Genomic DNA, 17,553 nt, shown 5'->3' on the forward strand with positions numbered 1-17,553 from the left:
TTAGAAATAAAAGAATTTCGTGATGAAATTTTTACTGTTTAAACTGAAATGTTGAATCAGCTCAATAAGGTTGTTTGTTTTTAGGAAGTATTTACAGGCTGATTTCAGTCGTTTCGACAAAAAACAATTAAATACAAACATACACTTACTGTCACGTGTTTTAAAATGTTTCCGGTTAATATTTTAGTTTTAAGTTTTCTACGATAAATTTTGGGCCCGAGTTTCGCAACACGATAACACGTGAATTTTTCAAGCGTTTTTCGTTTTTAACGGAGCCATTACAATATAAAGTTTAAAATTTCGGTCTGCGAATGAAAAGATTCTATAGTCGACGTAGCTGCTCCGTTAGCGAATTCTAGCGGCGGGTGCGGAACTACGTGCGAGTCTCGTTCAGAAATTTAGAGATTCATATTGAACACTGGCTCAGATAATTAAAAACATGAATGAAAGAAATTGTGTTTATAGACCTTTTTTCAAGTGTAGTGATATAAGTGTGGTTACATTTCCGTATAGGTAGGGGCATGCATATTTCGCGAAAAGATTTTGAGACCATGTGAAAGTTAAAACGCTATAGCACCGTCTGTGTTTGTGATTGGGTGAGTTTCTCCCAGGTACATATCGATTGTAACAACACCAATCACAGTGATTCAATGAGGAAGTTAACGCGTCCTGATTGGCTCGGTCAAATAAGTCAATGACTTCTCTCGCAGACGGCCGCCAATCACAATGAAGAAACCACAGGTGCGGGTATACCTAGTTGCAGTCTAATAAGTGTTCATATCTTTTCGCGAAAAATGCCTTCCCCTACATATAGGTCTATATATATATATATATATATATATATATTTGCATTATTCATTATATAATTATTTTATAATAAATAATTAAAATTAGTAAATTAGAATAAACATTTAACATAGTTATTGGTTTCATTACTAATTAAAATTTATCTTGATTATTTTATTTTATTAAATAATTAATTTTACACCCATATTTATATTAATATTGAATATTGAGTATTTACCTAATTAATTTTTGTTACAGTAAATTTTAAATTATTTAAGTGTCTTATAAAAAAATGTAAATTTTCTAACGGGCGTACATAAGTACATACACTTTTTTTTTAAAGTTAGAGGGTATATTTATGTTTACGTAAATACTTGAATCATGGGTCGAATTATACGTTCATGAAAAGGTTTATGGAAGTACCAAAGTGCAGTATTTGAGACAATGCATTCTGTAAATGATCAGTGACCAGAGACATGTATTCTCCGCGAAGTAATCTGATCGATCATTAGACTGCAATAAGGTATGCCCACGCTAGCGATTGTTCCCTTATGATTGGCGGCCGTCTGCAAGAGAAGCCATTGCCCTGTTCGGACGGGCCATTCAGGATGAGTTTGTTTCCGCACTGGATGGCTGTGATTGGTGCGCTGACAGTAGAAATAAACCCAGCCAACCACGAAACACGGACCACGCTACAAAGTTTAAACACGCAGCTGGTCTGGAAATGCAATTCGGGAAAAATTATATAGCCAATCACTAAGAGACCGGAAAAATTCGCGAATTCATTTCGCGACAGGCTAAAATACAAATAGTTATAACTCAGTGCTGCCTCTGCTATTGGCTCACAACTCACCTGGGTGACTCTGGGCCAATGAGAAACACCCGACCAAAGCTTTATCGAATCACAGGCTGCTGGGTCGTCTCACAAGACAACAGCCAATGAGTGGGTGACATTTGACCGAGTGTACGCAGAACTATGGAGTTCATCCTGGAGGTCATTGAACCCGCGAATTTTTCCGGTCCCTACTCATCGAGGTCGCTAGAGACTTTAGCTTCACGGCGACGTCCGCCATGTCTCCCGCTCGGAGGGGCGCGGTCCCAGGGGAGCCTCATGAGGCATGCACGGCGAGCTGTGGAGCTGGACCGCTTCCAGCCGGACGGCATCATGGCCGCGCTCTGGCTCACCGCGCTGGAAGCACCAGCGAGCGTCGCGCTAATCATCCCGCCTCACTAACACACATGCACCCCTGACGAGGCGGGGCCCTTTAAGTGCTTTCGAGAATTTGTCCCGGGTGTTCCCAAACTTCAAAAAGTGCAGATAAAAAAAACTTAATCCGGAAGCAGAACCACTCATCCGCCCTCAGAGTATTCTCAGATGCTGTCCGTAACGAGACATCGCTCTGAGACCACGCGAGGCGCTGGACTGGGGACGCACCACAACGCCGAAATACCACAACGCCGAAATATCACAACGCCGAAATATCACAACGCCGAAAAATGTCATTGCAGGACTGCCACGAAGGTTAGGTTAGGTTAGCCTAGGTTAGGTTAGACTAGGTTAGGTTAGACTAGGTTAGGTTAGACTAGGTTAGGTTAGACTACGTTAGGTTAGACTAGGTTGGGTTAGACTAGGTTGGGTTGGGTTGGGTTGGGTTGGGTTGGGTTAGGTTAGGCTAGGTTACGTTAGGTTAGGTTATATTACGCTAGGTTAGGTTAGGTAAGGTTAGGTTTGATTATGGTATTTCGGAATTAAGGTACATTTAAGAAAAACACAAATTCATTCAGTTGTTATTTCGGCGTTGTGGTACACAACAGTTTTCTAGCTGTCGACGTTGTAGTCAATTTTGACATTCGCCGTTATGGTATTTCGGCGCTGTGGTAACGACCCCGCTGGACTCGAACCCGCGCGCGCCCGTGTCGCAACAGCCAGGCGGATGCGCTGCCGGCTAATTGTCACCTCTTACCTCACCACGAGGCTGCCGCTTACGTCCATCTGCCGAGGACACGGCGCGCGAGACGCAGCAGCGCGCACTAGTGGCGGCCTGCCGTGGAGCTCCTCCGCACTGTATACACAGTAAACACCCTACTCTCCGCGCATGCTGCGAAAAAATACAGCAGCACACGTGTAAATATGTATTTTATTACAAGTGAGCAAATTTGAACTCTACTGACGAGTGTATTGTGTGCAGTATACAGTAAAACGCCACAGGCCTTCTCGGAACTCACGCAGTGTCCAATGAAGTCTGAGTACGTACAGCACGAAGCAAGTACCGAACACTTTTATGTTTACATTACTGAAATGTATTGTATGTTAGTTATTCAGTAAAATACTAAAATTTTAGCATCATTTAAAATTTTGTACTGTTAATTGTAACTTTTACTGTGCATAAATTTTTACATTTTTAAGTTGAAATTAATGTTTCCTTTTTTGTTTCCCATTTTCGGCTCTTTTGCGGATTATCCGCGATTTTCACTATCCGCGGTGGCCCTGCCACTTGATTTCGCGGATAATCGAGAGTGTACTGTATATATAATCGCATTTGATCATATATTCTCATATAATCTATATAAATAATTATAAAAAAGGGGCGTTGTCTGTAAAGTCGGTTTACGGACGATAATTTGACGTGATAAACGTCATAAGAAAACATTGATGAAAAAATTGCATACTTTCTAATTTTCAAATATTATTTACAGTTTTTTTTTGTTTTGCAAATTTAATGTAAATAATTTATTTAAATATAATCACGAACAATTAGTTAAAAAGCCCGCCTTAACCTGTTTGATATTATTATTTAAGATTTTCTCGCACGGTGGTTGGCCGGTTCTTGCACGCTCGGCTCAGGCGGAACTTGACACTTTTTCGTGGGTGCAGCCGGCGTTCATCGATTAATAAGACGTTATAACGTCAAAAAATATATATAAAGGAATTATGCCACTAAACCAAAATAAAATAACTAAACAGAATGTAGTGGCTAATAATTAGGGACTGGAAAAATTCGCGGTTTCAATGGCCACTAGGATAGACTCCACGATTCTCTATGTACTCGGGCAACTATCACCTGGTCATTGGCTACCGACTCGGGACACCTGTTTACTGCAATTCTTATGATTCGATACTTCTTTTGTTGAGTGTTTGCCATTGGCTCAGAGTCCTTCAGGTAAATTGCGGTCCAGTCACTGACGCAGCATTAAGCTAAACCAGTTTGGATTCCAGCCTGTCTCGAAAGGAATCCGCGATTTTTTCCGGTCTCTACTAATAATGTTATACGGAATCTAATTTAGAAAAGAAAATTTCCTTCTTGCATACCCCTCGGGGTTTATATCAAGAGGATAAAGTAAGAGAAGGATTAGTGTGTCGCGGCTGTATCTTCGAGCTGTGTCGCGTCGTCTGTGCTCCGTGGCTGGCAGAAGTGTCCACTGTCCGCACATCCATCCAGCGCGGAAGCAAACTCGTCCAGAATGGCCCAGCAGGCAATCGCTAGCCCGGGCATACCTTATCGCAGTCTTATGGGCCATCACATTATTTTTTTTTCCGTGAAAAATACACGCCCGTAGTTATAGCGAATCACGGACTTCAGGAGCACACCAACCGCTTTCCCCAATTTCCAGGCGAGAGCGAAGACTCACTCATCTTTCAGCGACCAATGAAATTACAGCTGAACAAAAACACAGTAAAAGACTGTTTTACGTATATTTCAAAGAAATAAAACCTATTGTAGTCGTTACCATGGTACGACTTTGAGAATTTTTTACGTGACAACGTCTAATAAATCGATGAACGCCGGCTGCACGCACGAAAAAGTGTCCCGTAATGCACATTGTCCCGTTACGCTGTGTCCCGTTGCGCTCATTGTACGCTTGCGCCGCATCTATCTCTCTTCCACTCGATTGGAAAAACCATCGATTTGACTTTTTCGAGGCACATTAAACTTGAAACACCCTCATTCGTTTCCTACTTTTCCTATAATCGTCCTATCCTTCACAGAATAACACAGATTGGAAGAAGTTAAATAGCAAACATGTATAAAAGTTATAGTTAAAATAATCTCTTCGTTAAAGTAGTAAACATATTTGAATTAATGAGTGCAAATAAAAGTAAATGTATCAATTAAATTGTACATTTCATTTCACTCCTTCTATGTATCCATACAAAATAGTGATAATTCAATGAAAATGTTTCAATTTTATTCATAAAAGTACGCAATCATTTCATCAATGTTTTGTTATGACGTCACGTTAAACTATCGTCCCTAAACCGACTTTACAGACAACCAATTTTTTTTTACAAATTTTTTGTTTCATATATATATAATCCATATGTGTAAGTATGTTCCCTATGGACTCCAAAAATGCTGTACCGATTTTGATGAAATTTTCAGGCAATCTTTACATTAGCCCAGCGGGTGATCCTGTATAAAGTTTGGTAGCGATCGGATCAACAGATTTTTTTTTTCAATTTTGTTTCATATTTTCCATACAAATTAATACGAAATTAGATTTTCTTTTACATTCACAATTAAAAGCATTATTGGGGTCGCTAGTATGAGATAAAAAGTAGACAATTTCTAGTCTGTCTCAAGATTTCAGTACAGAGTAGGCTTACACTATTGCCAGATTTATAGATTTATACCACCCAGGCTTGTCAACATTACAATTCTTGTTTTATATACTATCGATAATAATAATTTTAGAATTTTAATTAAACTATTTCATAATTTTTATAAGACCATAATAGAGTCTTTTGATCGCTTTATTACAGTTTTAAACTTTCTAATAAATTATCAATTTTGAACACCCATTATTTTTTCACAAGATAAACTATTCGTAGGAGTCAGTCACTATAAATAACAAGGCATTCCATTAATTATTTCTTATTGTAAAACCTAGCACAAAGGTTTGAATATCAAACGATATAAAAAAAAGGCTGAAACCAAGATGGCATCTTACTGTTATATTTCCTTATAAATAAGACGAATATAATTAGATGATACACTTGGTTAAATACAGCAAGAAAATATTTTGAAGTTATACATATTTAGGCGCACTATGAAAAAATTAGGTGAGTGAATTTTTACAATGCGCGCGCACCCTGTAACGAAATTTTCACAGGATGATAAAAAAAAGCTACATACAAACAAATTCTACATACAAATAAGAATTATATATGTGCTTTTAAATCTTATACTTCAGTGATATAATTTACAACATTTTAATATTGTGAATATTACTGATAGAAATTGTGTTTATAAACTTTTTCAAGTGTATCTATACAAGTGAGGTTATGTTCCCGTATTTATTTCGATGTCAGGTTGCTTGCAAGCTCCCATTGTCGCGGGCAGGGAGTGTCTGTGGAAGGTTTAATAGTGTCCGAGCCGTTTTCATGGAAGTGTTTGTGATATTCCGTATGTATTATTTATTTGCATTATAAATTATTACATTATTATTTAATAAATAATTATAAATAATAAATTAGAATAAACATTTAGCATATTTATTGACTTTCATTACTAATTAAAATTTATCACGTTTATTTTACCAAATTAAATTATTAATTTTATACACGCTTTTATATTAATATTAAATACTGAGTTTTTATTTGAATAATTGTAATTTGGACTGAATTTATACTTTACTAACCATATTTATAATATCACTCCAGCCTTTTTTTAATTTTATTTCTTTTAATTATTTGCATGCGAAAATAAAGTTAGTTTTTTACTACGCCAAGTAATCTTAACTTCTGACGCACATACATAAGTACACGGGCCAATTTTGTTACTTCAAAATTCTCATTCCAAATTAACCTTTTAAAATTAATATAAATATTGAAGAAAATTTTTAAAAGTTTTCATAATAAAATAAGGTTTTGTCTAATATTTTTTCGCCCTTTGAAAATATCTGGCAACTTAAAGAACAGCGCTAATGGCATAAATCGTGCATTGGAAGGAGACAGTTAATGCCCATTAAAATGCACACTGCAATCCAAGGACGAGACCTGCTATAGCGGCAGTATTTTAAAAAAAAATACGTGTATGGTAAAATAATCTGGAAGCCTTCATTTCACAGACGAGAGAGCCACACCCACAGTTCCCCGAAGTTCATGCTCGATTTTTTTTCCGTTCTATCTCATTGTATAAACCGGTGAGGCATTAAATTTTGCTGTCGATTAGGATAGGTTAGCTACATTATAAATACTTTAAAACATTGTGGATGGTTGGTTATATTAGGTAAGTATAGCTACATTAAAAATACTGTAAAATCATTTTATGGTTGCTTAGCAAATAACTTTTTAATGTGTAGCTATCCAGGGCTAGGAAACCGTTTACATAATTTCACAGTATCTTTAATGTAGCTATCCTAACCAAATCAACCGTCCACAATGTTTTAAAGTATTTATAATGTAGCTAACCTAACCTAATTGACCATTAATTATCATGAGTTACAATGAACAAAAAAAACCGAAGATGCACGATCGGGCGTTTCCCCCCCCCCCCCCTGCACCAAATTTTTAATTAATTTCTTATCATTCAAACAAATTTCATATTAAAATTGATAAAAATTTTACCATTACAATATTTAAATTTAAATACCGAAAACTGCTAAAATAGCACTTTTTACACCTTAAAATCCAAATTTTCCCGGGGGAGGATCCCCGGACCCCCCGCTTTAATACGGGGGGCCATGCTTCTTAACACCCCCCATACACAAATCTTGGCTACGCCACTGCACTAGAGCTTAATTATTTCGCGTTTTAATTTAGCGGATTTTTTCCCCCCAGATTTAAATGTAACGTTTTGTAAATTGTCTGGTAGAATATTAAATTTAACTTAAATTTCACGGTTTAGCTATAAAGGCTGTGACGGCAAATACACCGACAATTTTTTTCCCGGCAAATAATTTCCAGTTTTCGGCCACGCGGAACGGAGTTCAAACCCGAATGTTTTCACTAGAGATATTCCTTACTTTTCATTCCATTCCCTCTCCAAGCGAGTACTGAAGCATTTTTTTTTTAAATAATAAATAATGATTTTCAATTTCTTAGCCACAAAATTATTGACCATTAACAGTTGAGGATGCTGGTCATTACATTAAACTAACATATTTTTTTTTAATAACATTTATATATTAACTACGCAGTAGCCTAGCCGTCAAACTGCACGAGTTGGATTTTAATTTCGCGAAAAAGCGTTCTACTAGCGACACGCCCGTGTATGTGGAGTGGTACTGACGAGTACAACCCCAGTTTCTCCGTGACAAAAGTAGTTCAACGAAGAGCAACAACCTGAAATTAGTAAAGGAAAGTACAGTCGCCAACACAACTGTATCAGTAAAGATAACCATTTAAAAAAAAATCCGTTGAAATTATTGCAGTAGTTCCACGAGTTATATTGATTATCCACCACAAAAAAAAAAATTAAATACTACACTTCTAACAGGGTTTCGATGGAAAATAAATCCGTAAAGGCATTTCATTAAAATTTTTAATTTACTCACGAAATGGCTCTTACAGATGAACAAGAGTATAAATGAGCAGCGGCATATTTTCCCACTACAGAAAATTGCACAAAAAAAGTACTATGACACAAATATATATAATGAAGACTTTTTTAGATATATATTTTTTTGGACTAATGCATTACAAGCAAGCCTGTGTTCAACGGTTTCCGCAAAAAAAAGTATTTGTAGGTGTAGATATTATTTCTAAATTATATATGTGTGTGTAATATATATGTGTGAGTGTGTGTGTATATGTGTGAGTGTTTTCAAGCATTTTTTTTAAATTCGTTTGACAATAAGTAGGGACACCTGTATTTCACGATTTCATTTCATGTCAAGGTATTTCACAAAACACTGTTGCTTTTTCTAAGAGTCATGGATAGGGGCAGGCATTTTTCGCGAAAAGATCTGAACACTTATTAGACTGCAACAAGGTATAACAGTACCTGTAGTTTCTTCCTTGTGATTGGCGGCCGTCTGCGAGAGAAGTCGTCGCCTTATTTGACAGAGCCATTCAGGGCGCGCTTACTTCCACACTGAATCACTGTGATTGGTGTTGTTACAATCAATATGTACATGGGAGAAAACTCACCCAATCACGAAACACAGACGATGCTATAGTGTTTGAACTTTCATCTAGTCTCGAAATCTTTTCGCGAATTTTTCAGGTCTCTAGTCATGGCAAATTGCGAGGGTGCAGCAGTACGATGACCACATTCTCATTGGCCCCGTCAAGAGCGGGACGACACCTCTCACCGACCTCAGCCAATAACCACAGGAGAAAAGCTACAGTGTTTTGTGAAATACCTAGACACGAAATGTATTCGCGAAATGCAGGTGTCCCTAACAATAAGCACGCGCGCTACGCTGTGACGACACAGCCGGACGCGACACGCATGCGCGCCGGAGGGATGGTAGGAATGGTAGGGATGGTAAAGCAGCAGGGGATGCAGGGCAGCAGGAATGCGCCCCGCGAGCCGAGCCTAATTGCCGGCAGCGAGCGGCCCGAGCGACGCACGCGCCTTGCGGCACACGGCTTTGCGCAACGCGCCTTGTGCCAAGGAGCTGGATTCCTCCATTCAGCCAGCTTTCTCCCGCGCGCCGCTGCCGTGGAAAGTGGTCGGCGACCCACTTCTGCTCGCGGATGAGCACCCGCCGAGAATCAAGGTCACGCTCTCTATCGACCCCCCCCCCCTCCCCTCCCAACCCTCCTACATCCCTACCGCACCCACCTCTCCTCCTTCACTCTGCTCTCGCCGCCACAACCCTCACACAACTCTGGCTCATTATCGCGACAAGGTGTACCCGCACCAGCGGTTCCTTCCTTGTGATTGGCGGCGGTCTTGCTTGCCCGAGCCACTCAGGACGTGCTTGCTTCCGCGCTGAATTACTATGATTGGTGTTGTAACCAACGACACGTACCTGAAAGAAAACTCACCCCAATCACGGACACATGCGGTGCTAACGGTGTTTAAACTTTTCATCTGGCCTCGGTATATATTTTTTCGCGAATTTATGCACGGCCCTACTCATTAGCTCAGATGCATCGAGCAAAGTTGATGGTTGGCCCATGCAACTATCAACAAACCGACGCCAGATACCAAACTACAAACAAAACCTGGGATTCGAACCCACGAACCCGAGTCCCGGTCTTCTGTTTCCTCCCACAATGCTCTTGGAATTGCGCGGGGTTCGAGTCCCGGCTGTCGACTCCCCAGGGTCGCCGAACATCCTGCAAATGCTAACTGCTATTGCCGCAACTAGAGGTCGAGGCTATGTGGCAACGGCTGCTACCTGAGGCGGTGTTGCCAGATGGAGCAACGGGTCCGGGCCCCCCGCCACGCACTGCAGTCAGGCCGAGGATCGGGAAGCCTAAGACGTACATCAAGTTCTGTCCCTGCCCGAACACGCCGGAATATCCACCTTCGGCCAACCTCGGGTTCATTCATTTATATTTATATTTCTCTGTTTATTTCAATGTAGCTATACTAACCTAACTAAGCGTCCATAATGTTTTAAAGAGTTTTAATGTAGCTAACCTAACCGACCACTTTTAATATTTGAATTAATTTTCCCTGCGCATAAATAAAACAAATCCCGAGGTTGGCCGAAGGTGAATATTCGGGCGTGTTCGGGCAGGGACATAACTTGATGAACATCTTAGGCTTCTCCCGAGGACCAGCCTTGCAGCCTCCGGCCTTAGACTTGGTTCATGAGCTACGCAAGGAACTCAACACGCAGCAGACGCAATGAAATCTCACAGTCGTTTATAAAGAACGCAGCTCGCAAGACGTCACTTACCACGTAACTTTAAAACTGTAATACACATGTCTACTCCTGACTTCTCTTGATGATTCATATTCAACAGGAAAACAAAAGATAAATGTCAATAAGTAGCTTTGGCTTCTGGGTTGTAGCCATTTCCTTTTGGCGAATAATTCACCGGCGTTTCGGTCGACATTGCATATCGCCATCATCAGGGAGCAGTTACCTGGCGAATAATTCACCGACGTTTCGGTCGACGTTGCAGTCGCCATCATCATCATCATCATCATCATCATCATCATCGGTGAATTATTCGCCAAGGACACGGCTACAACCCAGAAGCCAAGCTACTTCAGACAATGGCCGTGAAAGACTGCGAACATTAATAATGTCAATAATTTGATTTTAAAGTGTTATTTTATTTTACTGCTTGAACGTTAACAAAGGTCAACATGACGCGTATAATAAAAATAACATCGCGCTATTCTATACGCATAAAGACTGCGTCATTAAAATTTTTTTGAAAAAATTCTCTTCAAATATGGTCGTCGAAAACGCAAAGCGGAACACAAGAAAATTTAGAAGTTGAACAATATACTACGTTAGGTTATTGCGCCTTGCGAAGTTTGTAAACCGGCACTATAACATATGTGGTCGCTGAACACTCTGCATCTTGCGTTCTTGCGTGGTTTTATGAACCGGGCCTCAGGCCTCAGTAACTCTGAGATCGATCGTTATCACAGTAGCCTTACGCACGACGGGAAGACTTGCGCTTAGAGGCGACGGCGCGCTGGAGGCACCAGCAAGCTTCGCACGTATCAACCCACCTCACCGGGAGATCCGCAAGCAAGGCGCACACTATCAGCTGGACGAAGAGTCTTCAAGCAGTATTTCATGGCCGTCCCTGATTACTAACTACCACCTGTCTTCGTAGACACTGAAACAACCTTATTGCAATGCCGTTCACATGCGTTTGAGAATTGTGAATCAAGTTTTTTTGTTTCGCTATGTTAACAGTGAGATGGACACAATATATTTTTTTTTTTTAATGTATAACTTCTTACGCGCCTTATGGAAAAATGATGAGTGAATTTTCACAATGCGCGCGCACTATGCAACGAAATTTTCACAGGATGAAAAAAGGCTACATACAAAATAAAAATGTATACGTGCTTTTAAATCATATACTTAAAGTGATTTATATTGAATACTGGTTCATATAATTATAAATATTTATTTATTGTGAATATTAGTCACAAAAATTGTGTTTATAAACATTTTCATGTATTTTTAAAATGTTTATTTGCATTATAAATTATAAATTAATAATATTTTATAATAAATAATAAAAATTAAATAATTAATTTTATACACGTGCTTATATATTGAATACTGAGTATTTATTTTAAAAAAGTTAATTGAATTAGATTTATGCTTTACCAACCGTACTTGTTTATAATACGGTTGGTCCTTTAATTATTTTATTTCTATTACCTAATTATTTTCATGCAAAATTAAAATTAGCTTTTATTACGCCAAGTAACAAAAAATAACGCGCATACATATAAGTACAAACACATTTTTCTTCAAGCGATTGGCGTTTCGGTTTCTGGGATATAATCCGAGGTAACACACGGATGTGCGTGTAGTTTTTGAATGCAATGTTACGTGTAGTTCAGTTAGTGAGCCGCCCTCTCAGCCTACCCGCCACAGCGCCACTCAGCGGAATACAAAATACAGCATGTGTTTCAGCTTTAAGCCTGCCATTTGCTGGGAATACAAAATACAGCCAGTGTTTCAGCTTTAAGCCTGCCATTTGCTGGGAATACAAAATACAAGTGTTTCAGCTTTAAGCCTGCCATTTGCTGGGAATACAAAATACAGCCAGTGTTTCAGCTTTAAGCCTGCCATTTGCTGGGAATACAAAATACAAGTGTTTCAGCTTTAAGCCTGCCATTGACTGGGAATACAAAATACAGCAAGTGTTTCAGCTTTAAGCCTGCCATTTGCTGGGAATACAAAATACAGCAAGTGTTTCAGCTTTCAAGCCTGCCATTGGCTGGGAATACAAAATACAGCAAGTGTTTCAGCTCTAAGCCTGCCATTTGCTGGGAATACAAATACAGCAAGTGTTTCAGCTCTAAGCCTGCCATTTGCTGGGAATACAAAATACAGCAAGTGTTTCAGCTCTAAGCCTGCCATTGGCTGGGAATACAAATACAGCAAGTGTTTCAGCTTTCAAGCCTGCCATTGGCTGGGAATACAAAATACAGCAAGTGTTTCAGCTCTAAGCCTGCCATTTGCTGGGAATACAAATACAGCAAGTGTTTCAACTCTAAGCCTGCCATTTGCTGGGAATACAAATACAGCAAGTGTTTCAGCTCTAAGCCTGCCATTTGCTGGGAATACAAATACAGCAAGTGTTTCAGTTCTAAGCCTGCCATTTGCTGGGAATACAAATACAGCAAGTGTTTCAGCTTTAAGCCTGCCATTGGCTGGCCGCCAGGCCCGAGGCGCAGGCGACATCTCTGGAGTGACTGCCGAGTGACAATGGCAGGGTATCACTCGACGCTGAGCACGAAACACGTAAGTTTTGCTTTGCTGTCGCTGTAATTCTTTCCGAGATAACTCTTTGTTTTCCTGACTTCATTACCGCTTAGCCATTGTGCAGGGAAGACTTTTCTTTTACTGTTAACACAACATACGTTTACAATAACAGTCAACATCTTCATTATTAAACATGGAAATAGACGGTTGTACGCCATCAGTTTTGACAAAGTCACAAAAGCTCGAAGCAAATTTTTTTCACCCCCATAATTAGTAACTTCCATATCTCTTCTTTAAATAGTACAAAAAAAGTCGCTCCCCGCGTCTGTCTGTTCGCTTAGTTCTTCTAAACTATGCAATGGATTTTGATGCGGCTTCCACCATCATTTAGATAATTTATTCCGGAATATGTGTGCGTATAATAAATTCATATCTAATTTAAATATAGTAGATAAATCTTGATGTTTGTAATCAAGTCGTAAAAAGAAGCTATTAGGGCGCTTACATAACTTACGCTGACATTGTTTACAAAGAAATTCTTTAGTTATGGGCAGTACGTGTTTGAATGTATATATTTTTTTAAAATACTGGAGACTTACGGATGTTTGATACTTATAACTCTTTAGTTATTAAATCAAAATGGGTCCTCATTTGTAAATCGCATCCGTGCGAAGCCGAGGTAGTCGCTAGTTAATATATACACATTTTAATTGTTGTTTGAAACAACAAAGTAAATGTTTTATATTAATATGAGAATATAGGTATATATAGGATGTTGGTATTTATGTATGACGTCGATAAACTACAACACCGTTTGACCGATCGCCATGAAAGTTGGCACATCGAAGTTTTTTTTTCTTCTTTATGGAGACGGTTTTTATGCTATCCATATTTTTGTAACTCGCCGCTAGATGGCGCTGCAGCGCATTAAATTCTAGATCGTTCAACCGATCACCACGGGTAAACGTAAAACCATAGATCATAGACATACAAACAGTAATTGAGTGTCATTTCTCTGTGTCCACCACACTGCCATATAGCCCTATCCATTTTGCTTTAACTCGCGGACAGTGTATCACCCTGTGTTCAGCCCGGGCAACGCCGGGTACTGCAGCTAGTAATAACATAAATAATGACATTTGAGTTTTGTCATGTGGCTAGTGTTATTTTAATATTTGGCATGAAACATTTACATTTTTTTGGTCAATTATACTTTATAACAGTTTGAAAAACAAATTGAAAAATACAACAGCACAATTGGAATATTGTGTGGTATTTTAGTACCAATAACAAGCTTCCTTTCTTCATTTTGGTTTGCTACGGAGCATACATGTAAGCGAGATCTCGACTCTCATCTACAGAAACTGGAAAGTATAGTTTGCAATTGAAATTTTTTGAGGAATGTGCTATCTTGTATGATTTCAGTTTATTTAACAGTCAAGTGGTGATCGCCAAATTGGTCACCCCTGATATCTCACTAGAGGGTTCACTTTCAGGAGGCGTTGCTAGATTAGCCAACAAATAGTTGGAATCATCTGTTATTCGCATATCGTTTAGAGTGGTGGTCAGAATTCTTTCAATTTCAAGTTAGTTTTTCGTGATACTGTATTACCATCGTCGGAATTTAAGTTCCAGGTTGGCTTCGAAACGTTTTCTAAGATTTTTTTTTTTTTTTCAAATTTTTCTGGGTACCGCCTCGCTAGTGGCTAACCCATGCTCTCCAGGCCCCACGGTGAGGATTCTGTCCGAGCGTTCAGCCACAACTGTGACTCGAAATATTTTATACATAAAGTGTTCAATTACATATTATTTTATCTGGTGTTAAGTATAATCAATCTCTCATTAAGAAATTAGAAGTCCATACAAGACGATTGTAAAACATATACATATATGTGTGTATGTATGTATATATGTGTGTGTATGTGTATATATACATACATATATATGGCTCATATCCAATCCTTTAAATAATCGACGATTGGAACAATTTAAATATTAATGACCTTAAGTTTGTGTAAAGTTATATTATTGTTAAGATGTTTTTCTTTAAACTTAAAAATGTGTATTTATATATTATTATGTATTTTCAATGACAATGTATATTGCACCCTGTGTCTAAAGACAATAAATATTATCAATTATCAATATTATCAATTATCAATATTATCAATTATATATACGTATATATATATTATATAGAGAGAGCTCATTCAGTATGTTTACATTACATTACCTACCGCCAGCAATTTGGAAAACAAATATCCTTCGAAAAAGAAAGTTGAAAAAATCACTGTACAATCCTCAAAAACGCTTCGCTATGTATCTTTTTTTTCTGCCGTGTTATAGCAACTACAATGCTAAATAAAATAAAAAACTGAAACATTAGAGGCTAAGTACCTCAAGGTGCAGAACCTTTAAAATTGGTCACTTCACGGAGACAAGTTCATTTTACCACCGCGTGCTGCTGAGCTAGCCTGGAGTAGGACGTCCCTTCTCGCGCGAGACATGGGTGGAGTGGTGGGGGAGAGAGGAGGCCTCATAATATTGCCATCCGGGGCAGTAAGCGTGGGCGAGGCCAGAAACCGAAGTTTCCACAACTCGCTAAGTGCATAGTAATTCAGGTGCACCCCACACTGGTGAAGAATCATTTGTATCGACGGCGGGGGTGCGTGTCTTGTAGGATAGGTTTAGCACACGGGCCTGTGTGTGCGCTGGCAGGTTGTGTAATGCTAGAAAAAGTTACGTGTACCTGTCATCGGCGGGGGAGAGAAGCTCCCCACCAGTAAGATCGGCTAACTGGCGTGATGTAGTGTCGTGTTGGTGTGCATTAGAGGCTTGTCGGTGTGTTGTAGGAGAGAGGAGGTCGTTAGAACCCAAGGGCGGATCCAGAATGAAGGTCAGGGGAGGGCCAAATTAAATTTTCTAATACAATATTCGCACATTTAAAATTTAAAAATATTTAGTTGGTTTTATTTGTAGTTCAAAAACGTCCTGTTATCAATAGAACTGCAGTGAAATAACACTTATGTATGTTTTGGAGAAACTATGGTAAGGAATTAGGAGAAAATTAAATATATATTCCGGGTTCAGGGGAGGGCCATGCCGCTATGGCCCCCCCTCTGGACCCGCCAGTGTTAGAACCTCGTCTTTATAGTGCCCTAACCTGGGCGACTGCTGACAGGCTAGCGAAGGAGAAGAGAAGACGAGAGTGAAGAGAGGAATTTCGTGTTTGTGTCAATCCGTCCACCTCACAGAACTGCAACTAACTGCCCATCAATGCCCGCTATTTTTTAAAATAAATAAAAAAATATATATTTTCAAAAAGGACAAAGAACACCCAAAAAAGAGAGAGAAAAAAAATATCAGCCGGGAAGAGTATGTACAGTCCTTATAAATGTGTGATTAATGAGTTCTGGTTCTAAAGTGGGTTCATGTTCCTTACATGTGCTCGCAGACAACTTACTGTGAGTATGCCATGCACGACTGGGGCCGGTCCATTCCTCAGCAGAGACGCGAGGTTACATCAGCGCATCCACTGTGAAGCCGTGAAGCCTAGCACGTGGGACTTAGTGCTGGATCACATCTTACAGCAATATTGCTGCAATGCCATATATTACACTTCTTTTACAAACCAACATGGTTCCTACATGAAATCTATTCTGACATCGAGAAAATTAATGCTCTACCGTTTTAGGGATGAAATTAGTTATAACTGTGACGAGATTTTTTTGCAGTGTTATATTCTTTCCTTTGAATTAATTTAATTTTTTTTTAACACTTGTAGCAGTTGCTGCGGTACTTTTAAATACATTTCGCGGGTTCTGTACACAACCGACTATAGGCTTGTAAGGACGTCCACTCTACTTCAACCTTAATATGATGGCTTGGTTAAGAGAGAAAGGCGCGAGAGAGTCTGACATCGGTTTCGAAGGCAGCCTCACGATTAAAAAGGTAAACCGTGAATGTACAGTTTTTTTTTAATACTCTACAGATTTATCAAGCGCAATACCATCTACTTTATTAATTTGCACACACTTCAAGGCTAGATACGACACCTAACAAAGCACTAAAAATTTATTTTCATAAATTTTTGTAGTTTGAGAAAAAAAAATTTTTTTTTCGCATTTTGTCTATTTTACGTGCCAATATCAGTCATGCAGCATTAATAATAACGAGTAACTAATTTGTATCCCTTGGTTCAATCGTGTGATTTATGTTTAGGATAGACCTAAGTTACTTAGCTCGTAAGCCATCACAAACTAAGTACCACGGCATAGTATCCTACCAATTTATAAAATAAGAACTTCAAACATTTCATGTTATTATTTAAACTTTTTCTCCTTTTTTTTAATACGATAGGCCGAAAAATGTGGGGTGCTCCAAACGATTCGATCAATTTCCAAGAGGAGAGCGTGGCGAGACTCGAACCTACGTTATCAAATGCCCAGCAACATA

At 39.0% G+C, this 17,553-nt stretch overlaps 1 protein-coding gene across 1 annotated transcript in view; it reads right to left on the minus strand.

The window, feature by feature from the left end:
• The window catches only part of LOC134528419 (all trans-polyprenyl-diphosphate synthase PDSS1), a 203,376-nt gene that overhangs the window by 184,663 nt on the left and 1,160 nt on the right, over positions 1–17,553 (minus strand). The gene's annotated exons all lie outside the window — the stretch shown is intronic.

This window comes from Bacillus rossius, chromosome 1 (assembly GCF_032445375.1).
Source record: "Bacillus rossius redtenbacheri isolate Brsri chromosome 1, Brsri_v3, whole genome shotgun sequence".
Taxonomy (NCBI): Eukaryota; Metazoa; Arthropoda; class Insecta; order Phasmatodea; family Bacillidae; genus Bacillus; species Bacillus rossius.